Genomic DNA, 10946 nt, shown 5'->3' on the forward strand with positions numbered 1-10946 from the left:
ATGGGACTTAACTGCTAAGGTCATCACTCCCTAAGCTTACACACTACTTAACCTAAATTATCCTAAGGACAAACACACACACCCATGCCCGAGGGAGGACTCGAACCTCCGCCGGGACCAGCCGCACAGTCCATGACTGCAGCGCGGCGTTATCGATAGCGAGTACTGTGGTACTATCCTTGGAGCGACCTCTAGTATTTCCGGGTCGTCGTGTGTCGGAGCTGAGTTGGCTTAGGACGGAGGAGCAGTGAGGTCCGCACAGCGCCGGTATTCGCCGGGACAGCTGGCGATACATGCACTGCCCGATGGAAGGATGTGGTCGCGAGAGTGCACGAACACGTCGCGGTCCGGATTCAGCGAGTTTAAGTTGAGTGGATCGTTGTATTCGAGTAGTGCAACCTTCACTGGTGTGTGTGTGTGTGTGTGTGTCTGTGTGTGTGTGTGTCCATGGAAGTGACCACATGGCGATAAGCTCTCAGTCGACGATTCATACTGGCAGCTTTCCCTTGAGCGGGGACGACCGCTGGTTGGTCGTTCGGTTGGTCGTCTCATTGGACGACGTGTATTTGGTCTTCCGACCGCTTCTGGGCCCTCTGTGTTTGTGTCGACTTGTGGTTCGTGCTTTTTGTTCCACAGTGACTGGTTTTAGCATTGTTTCAGTAGTTGGTGGAATTGTTTCCGCGGGTCCGTGTGTATCTCTAGTGTGTTTGAATGAGCAGTTATTTTAACGCTGTCTGCGTACTGCATTTGTGGAGTGGTTCCTTCTGCTTTTCGATGTTTTAAGAGCCGGATTCTGCAGACGCAGTGCTGGCAGTCACTTCGCCATCGACTGAATTATTCCATCGTTGTACTGGTTATCATATGTGAGGTGGATTTGGTAAGAGGGTTGGTCGGTGTTTAAACTGCCCGTAGTTGAGTTGCCATCCTGTTACGTGAGCATTACACTTGGCTGCCTGTCTCACCGCTTACGCTGTTGTAGGGACCCTTCTCAAGTCGATCCTTGGAGCACTGTCTGTGGATCTCTCCCTTTTTTTTATTTTGTCTGATTGTGTCAATTGTTTAAAAATAATATTTTGTTTGAATTATTCCTATTGCTTGTGGCCTTCAGCCGACAAATAATTTTGAATTCTTCTTAATAAGGGCTTCAGTCGTCAGTGTAGCATGTGTTACAGTCAATTTTTTAAATTATTGTTTTAAAAATTATTTTGGTATTTTCAACGTGTAATTGTCTTCCTCACTTGTAATTCAGGCCTTCGGCCGCTAATTGTACTGAAGTATTGCTTGTGGCCTTCAGCCGACAAGTAATTTTGAATTCTTTCTTAATATGCCCTTCAGCTGTCAATGTAGCTTGTGTTGCAGTCAGTTTTTTTTTAAGATTGTTTTTAAATAATTATCTCCTTAAATAAAGTGTATGTGTTTACTGTGCAACCAACGCTAACTGATTAGGCCCCGTCCATACCTTTTCCTGCTTTCCCTAAGTTCCACGCATCAGCATTCGTCTCTGATCCCTGTCGGTAGGAGGTATCGTAGGACGGCTATTGTTTCCCTGTGTTACGTGACTGCGAGTGTCAGACCGTCCCTTATAGACATGCTGGACAGTCTGCACTGATATATTAGGAAATCGGGCCTAATTTTACTCACGGTGCGGTCATGGACATGTTGAGTATCAGCTACGACGATCCGAACGTAAGGAAACATGACATAAATCTTCGACCCAGCTACGAACTGAACCCGAACCCCTTTGGGTAGCAATCCGCCGCGCTGACAGCGCAGTTACAGAGGCGGACAATGGCTGAAACCTTTCTTCCAATGTCACGTCTCCACGTGACCCATCCTACTGCGCTGATTCGATTCAAACGACTAGCACATACACATCACTTCGCTGCCAAGGATTACTGCAGTGGTGGAGCGTCACATGACCGCTTGGGACATATCCTATATGATCTACAGTGCTCTAAACCGATCAGTACTCCCTTTCAAGGAGCTGGCTGTTTTGATGCAAGAAAAACGAGTGATGGTAGGACAATGAAACTTTGTGGAAACATTTATAAGGGCATGCGGAAGAGAAATAACGAATAAAACATTGCCGGCCGGAGTGGCCGAGCGCTTCTAGGCGCTACAATCTGGAACCGCGTGACCGCTACGGTCGCAGGTTCGAATCCTGCCTCGGGCATGGATGTGTATGCTGTCCTTAGGTTAGTTAAGTTTAAGTAGTTCTAAGTTCTAGGGGACTGATAACCTCAGCAGTTAAGTCCCATAGTGCTCAGAGCCATTTGAACCATTTGAATAAAACATTGAAAGAAACACATTTTAATTTGCACATGAGAGGGTAACATTTGTTAATTGCTTACCATGTTTACGTTTCAGGCTACAAACGTTGCTCAGTATGACAACTGTGCCGGCCGCGGTGGCCGAGCGGTTCTAGGCGCTTCAGTCCGGAACCCCGCGACTGCTACGGTCGCAGGTTCGAATCCTGCCTCGGGCATGGATGTGTGTGATGTCCTTAGGTTAGTTAGGTTAAAGTAGTTCTAAGTTCTAGGGGACTCATGACCTCAGATGTTAAGTCCCATAAGTGCTCGGAGCCATTTGAACCATTTATGACAACTGTATGCATCCACGACAGCCTGGAAACGCTCTAGAGATACCATGTCTCACAAGGGGAGCCCACGGATTTATTTGAAACTTTGCACGTTTTTAGTGGGCCATTAAAAGAAGTGAATGTGTAAGTAACAAGGTGCACTACTCTGGCAATTCCTAGAAAAATCGCAAGAGAAGTTTTACGCGTCTGTCATGTAACTGATGTAGCTGTGCGAACGTGCTGGCTGTAACAACTCATTGTGGTGAAGAGGTTAGCCATCGCGCATAGCAAGAGGTTCGGAGATGAGGCGACGGTTCGAATTCTGCAAACACAAATGTTTTAATCTCTATTTTTTCATCTCTGGTCACATTATTTAATTTATATGACATTTAAGAGGAATTCATTTTCATGAATTTAATATGTTGTTTGCTATTTACTATTTTAATTAAATTTTCAAAGACGAGCTACAGGCGTGGAAAGGCCAAGCGAAACCTCGAAAATAATTATGCGAATGACGTTATTCAGTAATACTTCATCTTCTTTCTTGGCTCTACAGCTCATGATGAGCCTTGGCCTCTTCTACGATTTCCTTCCATCTCTCTCGGTCCTTTGCCAATACTCTCCAGTTTCTATAGCCCATCTTCCTAAGATCTTCGATTACTCCATCTTCCCATCTGGCTCTTGGTCGACCACGTCCTCACTGCCCTCCTGGCTTTCCTTGCAATATTCTTTTTGGTGCTTGTGTATCATTCATGCGAGCCACATGTCCCGCCCACCTCAGTCTGGATGGTTTCACTATCCTTCTCATGGGTTGGTCCTTGTATATGGTATACAACTCATGGTTGTATCTCCTCCTCCTTCTTCCTCTTTCACAGACTGGGCCGATAATTCGTCTCAGTACCTTTCTTTCAAATGCATCCAGTGTTTCAATATCTTTAGTTGTTAATGTCCAGGCTTCAGAGGCATATGTAAGAACTGGTCGTATAAGTTATTTATACATAGTTAATTTCGTGGTACGAGTCGGGAGCCTTGAGGATAGAAGTCTTGTTAGGGCAAAATAGGTTCTGTTGGCTAGTATTAACCTCTGCTTAATTTCATAGGAGGTATCATTTAGATGTGTAACTGTTGAGCCCATGTACTTGAAATGTTCGACTCTCAAATGTATAATTGCCCATTGTTATTGCATTTGGCATATTTTCTCTGTGTGCTTTTCCAGCTGCCATATATTTTGTTTTTTGCTCATTAATAATTAACCCCATGTTCCTACTGGCCTGTTCAGGAGCTGTAAATGTCTCTTCCATTGCTTTTTGGGTTCTTGTTATTATATCTATGTCATCTGCTTAGGCTAGTATCTGCACTGATTTATAAAAGATCTTTCCCCTATTCAGAAGGTTTGCGTTTCTCATCACCTTCTCCATGGCGGCATTAAAGAGAAGGCATGCCAATGCATCCCCTCCATTTTAATACAGTAATTCAGTAATATAGTAAGTCACAATGTGCCAGACCACCAAGAGGAACGTGCAATTAATCGTCAGATGTGCTTTCGACATTCTCGTGCTGCAGGATAGCATTTGTCTTATACACGCGGAAAATGTAAGTTGAAACGGCATCTACTACATCGAATGAATGCAGTGTTCCTGCATTTCCAGGAAGTTTTCAGATTTTCTGAGGGAAAACAGACCTCGTTGACATTTTGAAAAAATTCTCTTTCTTACGATTGTATCGATTAAAAATTAAAGTTGAGCGAGAGTCGAACCGACACCTCAGACACGTTCGTCTTACAACGCTCGAACGCTAAGCACTGTTTTTTCCTTTTTGATAATCTCATTTTGTTTTGTTCGCTAATGTTCGTTGCATTTCTCCAGGGCGAACATCCTATGACACTTGTTCAAGTTCATCGATGATCCTTTCACTCAGCTTTTCTATTACAGAGGGCAGCTAACCCTCTGACCGAACACGCGGAGCTACCGTGTCGGAGGCCACATCACGACCACGAACTCTGACGTCCAGCACCTACTCACAGATACATAAGCCACGTAATTGCTCAGAATTACCAGAATAGTGCACCTTACTACTTTGCCATTATGTTGTTTTAACGACCTACTAAAGGTGTACAAAGTTTGAGGCAAATCCTTGATCCCAACGTCGTGGCATCCCCTTGTCAGCTGATCGCAGCGCTTTTGGAAGATTCTACCACGCTGTCGCGTGCTTGAAGACAGAAAGATGTATCCAGCATTCGCAGCCATGGCAACCATAGCTTCTGCAACAATTTGTGTCGCGACTGGCCGTTGCCCTCCCCTAGGAGCAAATCCCAAATCGCCAGTTAATTCGAACTTCAGAATCATGTCCTTCATCCCTGGGTCGAAAAGAGGATCCCTCCGTACTCTTTTAATGCATCGGTACTCGCGAAACGAAGGAGCACTATAGCTGTTGTTTTGATAACACAGCTTTAGGAATAAGCTCTTCTCACCTTGTCCACACCCATGCTGACTATCTGCGACTGTAAGGCACCCTGATGCTACGTCACCCTACCTCTAACGGCGCCTAGCGGCAAGTCATGACACTAACACTGCTAACAACGCAAATCCTGCAACGCACAGTCTGAACATCATACTTGTAAGGATGGGCACCAGTACGGTAAATAGTTTCTGTCTGCACTGGCTTAAATACTGGAAGTTTGATTATAATCACCCTGTATTTATAACCCCCAGTTGTGTTTTTTGCATAATTTTTGTCGACGGACGAAAATACAAAACAAAGTTTCCCAGTCTTTCGGAGACCATTACAACTGAGTTAAATCTGCGTAATCAAATGTCACCTAGTACCCACCAACCCACCACCCCCTCCGCTCCCTTACCCCGGTTAATCTTCACAATGAAAAACTATTTTCTTTGAACGCTTTTTTTTTAAACGCGAAAGATAAATGATATTTACTTTTTGTAGACGTCTTACTAAACAGCAAACTAATGAATCAGTGACCAATAGGTACTGTTTATTTCTAAAAGCCTTTTTTCCACGGAATGATGACGCAATACTCAGTGCGTCACAAGTGTTGGCTACATCTTCTTCTCAACAAAGAAATCTATCCGCACCGAGGATAGACATTTGTTACTCCCTATCCACATTTGTTTTATCCACACCCTGCTTCGCATTTAAAATCGACCAACTTATAATGTATGCACAATACTTGGGCATACAGTTGCTAAATCACTTGATTGCTGGACTCCTTACTTTTGAATTGGTAGAAACTGGAAAACTATTCGCTGCCAATGTTTTGTGTCTGACCGCTGGTGTTACTAACACTACAACTACTGATAATAATAATAATAATCATTATTATTGTTGAAACTTCCTGGCAGAGTAAAACTGTGTTCCCTACCGAGACTCGAACTCGGGACCTTTGCCTTTCGCGGGCACGTGCTCTACCGACTGAGCTACCCAAGCACGACTCAGGCCCCGTCCTCATAGCTTCAATTCCGCCAGTACCTCGTCTCCTACCTTCCAGACTTTACTGAAGCTCTCCTGCGAACCTTACAGAACTAGCACTCCTGAAAGAACGGATATTGCGGAGACATGGCTTAGCCACAGCCTTGGGGATGTTTCCAGAATGAGATTTTCACTCTGCAGCGGAGTGTGTGCTGATATGAAACTTCCTGGCAGATTAAAACTGTGTGCCGGACCGAGATTCGAACTCGGGACCTTTGCCTTTCACGGCCAAGTGCTCTACCGACTGAGCTATCCAAGCACGACTCACGCCCCGTCCTCACAGCTTTACTTCTGCCAGTACCTCGTCTCCTACCTTCCAAGCTTCACAGAAGCTCTCCTGCGAACCTTGCCAGGAAGTTTCATATCAGCGCACACTCCGCTGTAGAGTGAAAATTTCATTCTAGAAACATCCCCCAGGCTGTGGCTAAGCCATGTCTCCGCATATGCTTTCTTCAAGGAGTGTTAGTTCTGCAAGGTTCGCAGGAGAGCTTCTGTGAAGTTTGGAAGGTAAGAGAAGAGGTACTGGCGGAATTAAAGCTGTGAGGACAGGGCGTGAGTCGTGCTTGGATAGCTCAGTCGGTAGAGCACTTGCCCGTGAAAGGCAAAGGTCCCGAGTTCGAGTCTCGGTCCGGCACACAGTTTTAATCTGCCAGGAAGTTTCATATCAGCACCCACTCCGCTGCAGAGTGAAAATTTCATTCTAGTATTGTTATTGTTATTCTTATTATCATCATTATTATTATACGAAGTAAACCCTACAACAATGTAGTACCTTTTACAAAGTTACTGTTCTGCTGTACTGCCAATTAGTTCGTTTCTTGTTGCGAAACCAATAACAAAGCAGTATCTGATCAATAGTGCGGACTATTTAAAACTTGGAGAAGGCTGTTTCATGATGCATTTCAGCACATGTGAAGTATATGTAGGCTTTCCGTATGTCCAGGCTTAAGCCGTACGTCTCCCAACCGACCTTGGAGCAAGCGCTGACGTCCCTGGGTAGGCGTGCGTGGCTATCGTCTCCGACACAACTTTTTACTCACTATTAGTGAGTGAGCAATGTGTTTTCTGGTGTGAAGTAACTGTGCTACACGGTTTTGATTATTTTACCTCTATTCGTTTCTTGTCTCACTGTTTAGAAATGGGCAAAAGAACGTGTGAGTTCAACGTGAACCTGAAACACGATTACAAATTTTTGAAATTGTGCAAGGCCATTAATAATAAACATGTTTATTGAACACCATGTACTGAGAGTTTTCTGTTGCACATAAAGGAGAGCGTAATACTGAAGATTACGTGAAAACAGGCAAACATAGGGGTGTCATTAATGACACTGCGTTACCAAACGTGAGAAGTTTTTCAGAGTCAAAAGTTGGAATGAGAGTGATCTGGAGTCTGCAGCTTAAGAGGCTACATTGCCATACGACACTGCTAGACACGAATACCATTTCTGAAAAAAGTCATGTCTACCGAAAAGTGCAACTGACTAAATAAAGTTACATGTTAAGACTTCTAAGTAATTTCAAAACCATGTCCTGCGTAGGACCCAAACAAATATGGTAAACTTATCAACAGGTCTCAATTTTACTGTTGCAGATGCAAGTTACAAAGTACGTGAGTAGACAGTGTACTATGTGAGGAACATGTTCGTAGATTTGTTGCACAAATTGTCACCCCCACCACATTGTGTCGCAAGTTAATGCTAGTATTTGGAAAGAATGTAATTATTGGTAACTTTTATAATCAACATTACAGTGTTATGAAATGGTGATAACGGACAAGACTGTAATACAGCTGGACCCCTTTGTTTTTAACCCTTAAAAATTATGTTTTGCCAATGTTTCTTGTTAATAGGCTCTTAAAAGAACTGTTTCTGCTATTTAGTTGATGTGTCATTGCCAGAAGATCCTATGGATAGTCTGGCTGCCTGTAACCACTGACGCTCAATTAGCACCATACAGGACGCACGTGTAGGGTATTTTAAGGTTAAACCTAAGGACGTGAGCAACGGCTTTACGTCTAGAGCCAGGTCATCGGCCAGAAAATACTGCTATGCAGATGACCTGGTTCTAGCCGTAAAACACCAGGAAATGAAGACAACAGAAGAGATTCTCACCAATGACTTGTGTGCATTAGAAAATTACTTCAAAATCTGGGGACTCCAACCCAGTAAAACAGAAGTGTCTTCCTTCCATCTAAATAATCGGTTGGTGAACGTAAAACTGGAAGTACATTTCAGAGACATAATTCTTCGTCATAATTGGAACCCGAAATATCTTGGTGTCATCCTGGATCGTACACTATGATTCAAACAACACCTTCTTAACTTAACTCAAAAGTTGAGGACTCGAAACAACATCTTCCATTAGCTATGCGGAACTACCTGGGGATCTTCAGCAACCACCCTGCGGTCTTCAGCTCTGGGCTTGGTATACTCAAGTGCTGAGTATTGTGCACCTGTTTAGACGAACAGTCATCATACAAGGCTTGTTGATACCCAGCTGAATACGACAATGCGCATAATATCTGGCGCAATCAGATCTACTCAAGTTTATTGGCTTCCACTGTTAACCGGTACAATGCCTCCTGATCTACGCAGATGTACTGTCCTTATGAGAGAATTCCGCAAGATCTCCAGGAATTCTAACCTACCCGTGCATAGCGACCTGTCACTTTTAAATCGTAAGAGACTGAAATCACGCAATCCAACTCTGTGCGATGATGCTGACATGGTTGCTAAGGATTTCAAACCTCTTGAAGAATGGAAAGGTCGGTGGGAAACAGTGACAGATGTGCACCTGCATAACATCTTCTCAGGTGCTAAACTTCCAAGTGGATTCGACCTACCACGCAAGACCTGGACTACTCTCAACAGATTCCGTACCGGCCATGGCCGATGCAGGGATGCTCTCTTTAAGTGGAAGAATCTCCTGATCCAGCCTGTGACTGCGGGGCTCCATACCAGACTGTTCACCACATTGTCAGTGAATGCTGGATTCGAGCAATCAGGGCGCCGAAGAGGACTTCCTGCTAGCAACTCCAGATGCAGTGCACCGGATTGAAGTGACTGGATATTCTGTTGTAAAGACAAACTTAAGTTTCTTTTGTGTCAATATGTACATATGTACAGGTTAAGACAGACAATAAGTTATTTGTGAGGAATTTCGCGGGGCGAAATCCCGGGGGGATTGGATCTGGAAAATTGGTATACCGTTACCTGCGACCGTATGTTGTCATTAAGGTTTTAGGGCCGGTCAATCTGCTAGTAAAGGAGGTGGCTACCGGGAAGTTGTCTAGGGTCCATGTGAGTCAGGTGAAGCACGCGAAGTAGTGCGTCCTCTTTTCTCCCGGGCGCCGGCTGGTCAGGCTTGAGCGGGGGAGGTTGAGCCAAGGCGCTTGTTACTGGCGCGCCAGTCTCTTGGATGTCCATTATCGATCCTTCGATGTTTCTTATCTTTGCTTGCCTTGTTGTTTTCCGCATTCGCGGGGCGAGTGGCAGTTGACGTTTGCTCGGGCTACCTGTTGAAACGCCGGGAGGTACGAGGTGGAAGCAACCACGTATATGTGGAGTTGGTTGTACGCGGTCTGCCGGTTCAGCATGGAGGATATGTGTTGGCTGCCTGCCTGTCTGCTCTCCTGATTTTGCTCGTCGTGCCTTGGGTTGTTGCCTGGTGTATCGTACACGAGCCATACCGGACGTCCAGCAGAAGCCAGCAGAAGTTAAGCAGCCTTGTCTTTCTTTAAAGAAAAGGAGCAAATGTATAAGACCTTTTCTAACCAATTTTGGTGGCCTCTTAAGTGTGGCCTTCGCGTTTACACTGCCTTTGGGGAGAGCCTAATTCTTTTAAATTTAAATAGTTGGGGTTGCCTGTCCTCAGAGAAGGTGTTTGATGTTACTGCCGCTACCGGCATTTGTCTTTTCAATTAAGTGTTGTCATCCCTTCGAGCGACCTAGGGTCACTCCTCGTTAATTAATGCTGGTTTATGTGCACTTAATTTTGAATTGGCCATTTGAATTAATATTTTGGAGCGCAGTATAGCACTAAGGCATCCTCATTGTATACCACCTTGTGCCCCGGTCTAGTACCTTAATTTTCAGTGGCACGAGTTAGCTCCACTACCGGTTTTACTGATGTGCTCCCTTCAAAATCTAGTCTTGTATAAGTTTGCCCCATGTGTATCTGGGAACACAGAGATGAGCTTTAGTGTGACTTCAGTGCTAGTCAGTTAATGGAATCTTTATTTGGGCTTGGCTTCCACTGAAGAGTTTCAGTGGAGCGTAGTGTGTTTGATTTGTTATTCATTTAATTACTGTAAGTTTGTTTTTTTAATGGGGAGCAAGACATTTAAAGACTGTTGGTATTAACTCCCCTAGTTGCGGGGTGTTGCTAATTCGTTCCAAATGGCCAACTACTTATTCAATGGCAAGGCTGTTGATTAGTTGGTAACTGTGAGTACAAATTCACGCTATATATTTGTTACCGAAATTGTTGAAGTGTCTGTGTCGTGATTCAATCACTAGCTACGTGTTTGAGCTAAATTGATATACACCTTACATTGCCTCCTTAAAATTTTTTTGCCACCAGAAACCCTTAAGACAACTAAGTTTTGTCACTGCTTATGTTAACCTTTACTGGGAGCACTATTTCATGTAGTTAAATGTGTATTTCTCTGATGTAATAAACGAGTGATAAAAGAAAAAGCAAAGGGGCCTGGTCCTTCGCATTGTGTCCGGTTTGTAACACGTATCAATGTATGTGTAATTTAATTTCATGACATGTCTGCGCCGTGCGGTTAAAGGCGCTGCAGTCTGGAACCGCAAGACCGCTACGGTCGCAGGTTCGAATTCTGCCTCGGGCATGGATGTTTGTGATGCCCTTAGGTT

At 44.3% G+C, this 10946-nt stretch overlaps 1 non-coding gene across 1 annotated transcript; it reads left to right on the forward strand.

Moving 5' to 3' along the window:
• Positions 1 to 6624: 6624 nt before the first annotated feature.
• Trnas-uga (transfer RNA serine (anticodon UGA)) lies at positions 6625 to 6699 on the forward strand. Its single transcript has one exon. It is a non-coding gene; the product is annotated as a tRNA-Ser (tRNA).
• Positions 6700 to 10946: the final 4247 nt, after the last annotated feature.

This window comes from Schistocerca serialis, chromosome 7 (genome assembly GCF_023864345.2).
Source record: "Schistocerca serialis cubense isolate TAMUIC-IGC-003099 chromosome 7, iqSchSeri2.2, whole genome shotgun sequence".
Classification (NCBI taxonomy): domain Eukaryota; kingdom Metazoa; phylum Arthropoda; class Insecta; order Orthoptera; family Acrididae; genus Schistocerca; species Schistocerca serialis.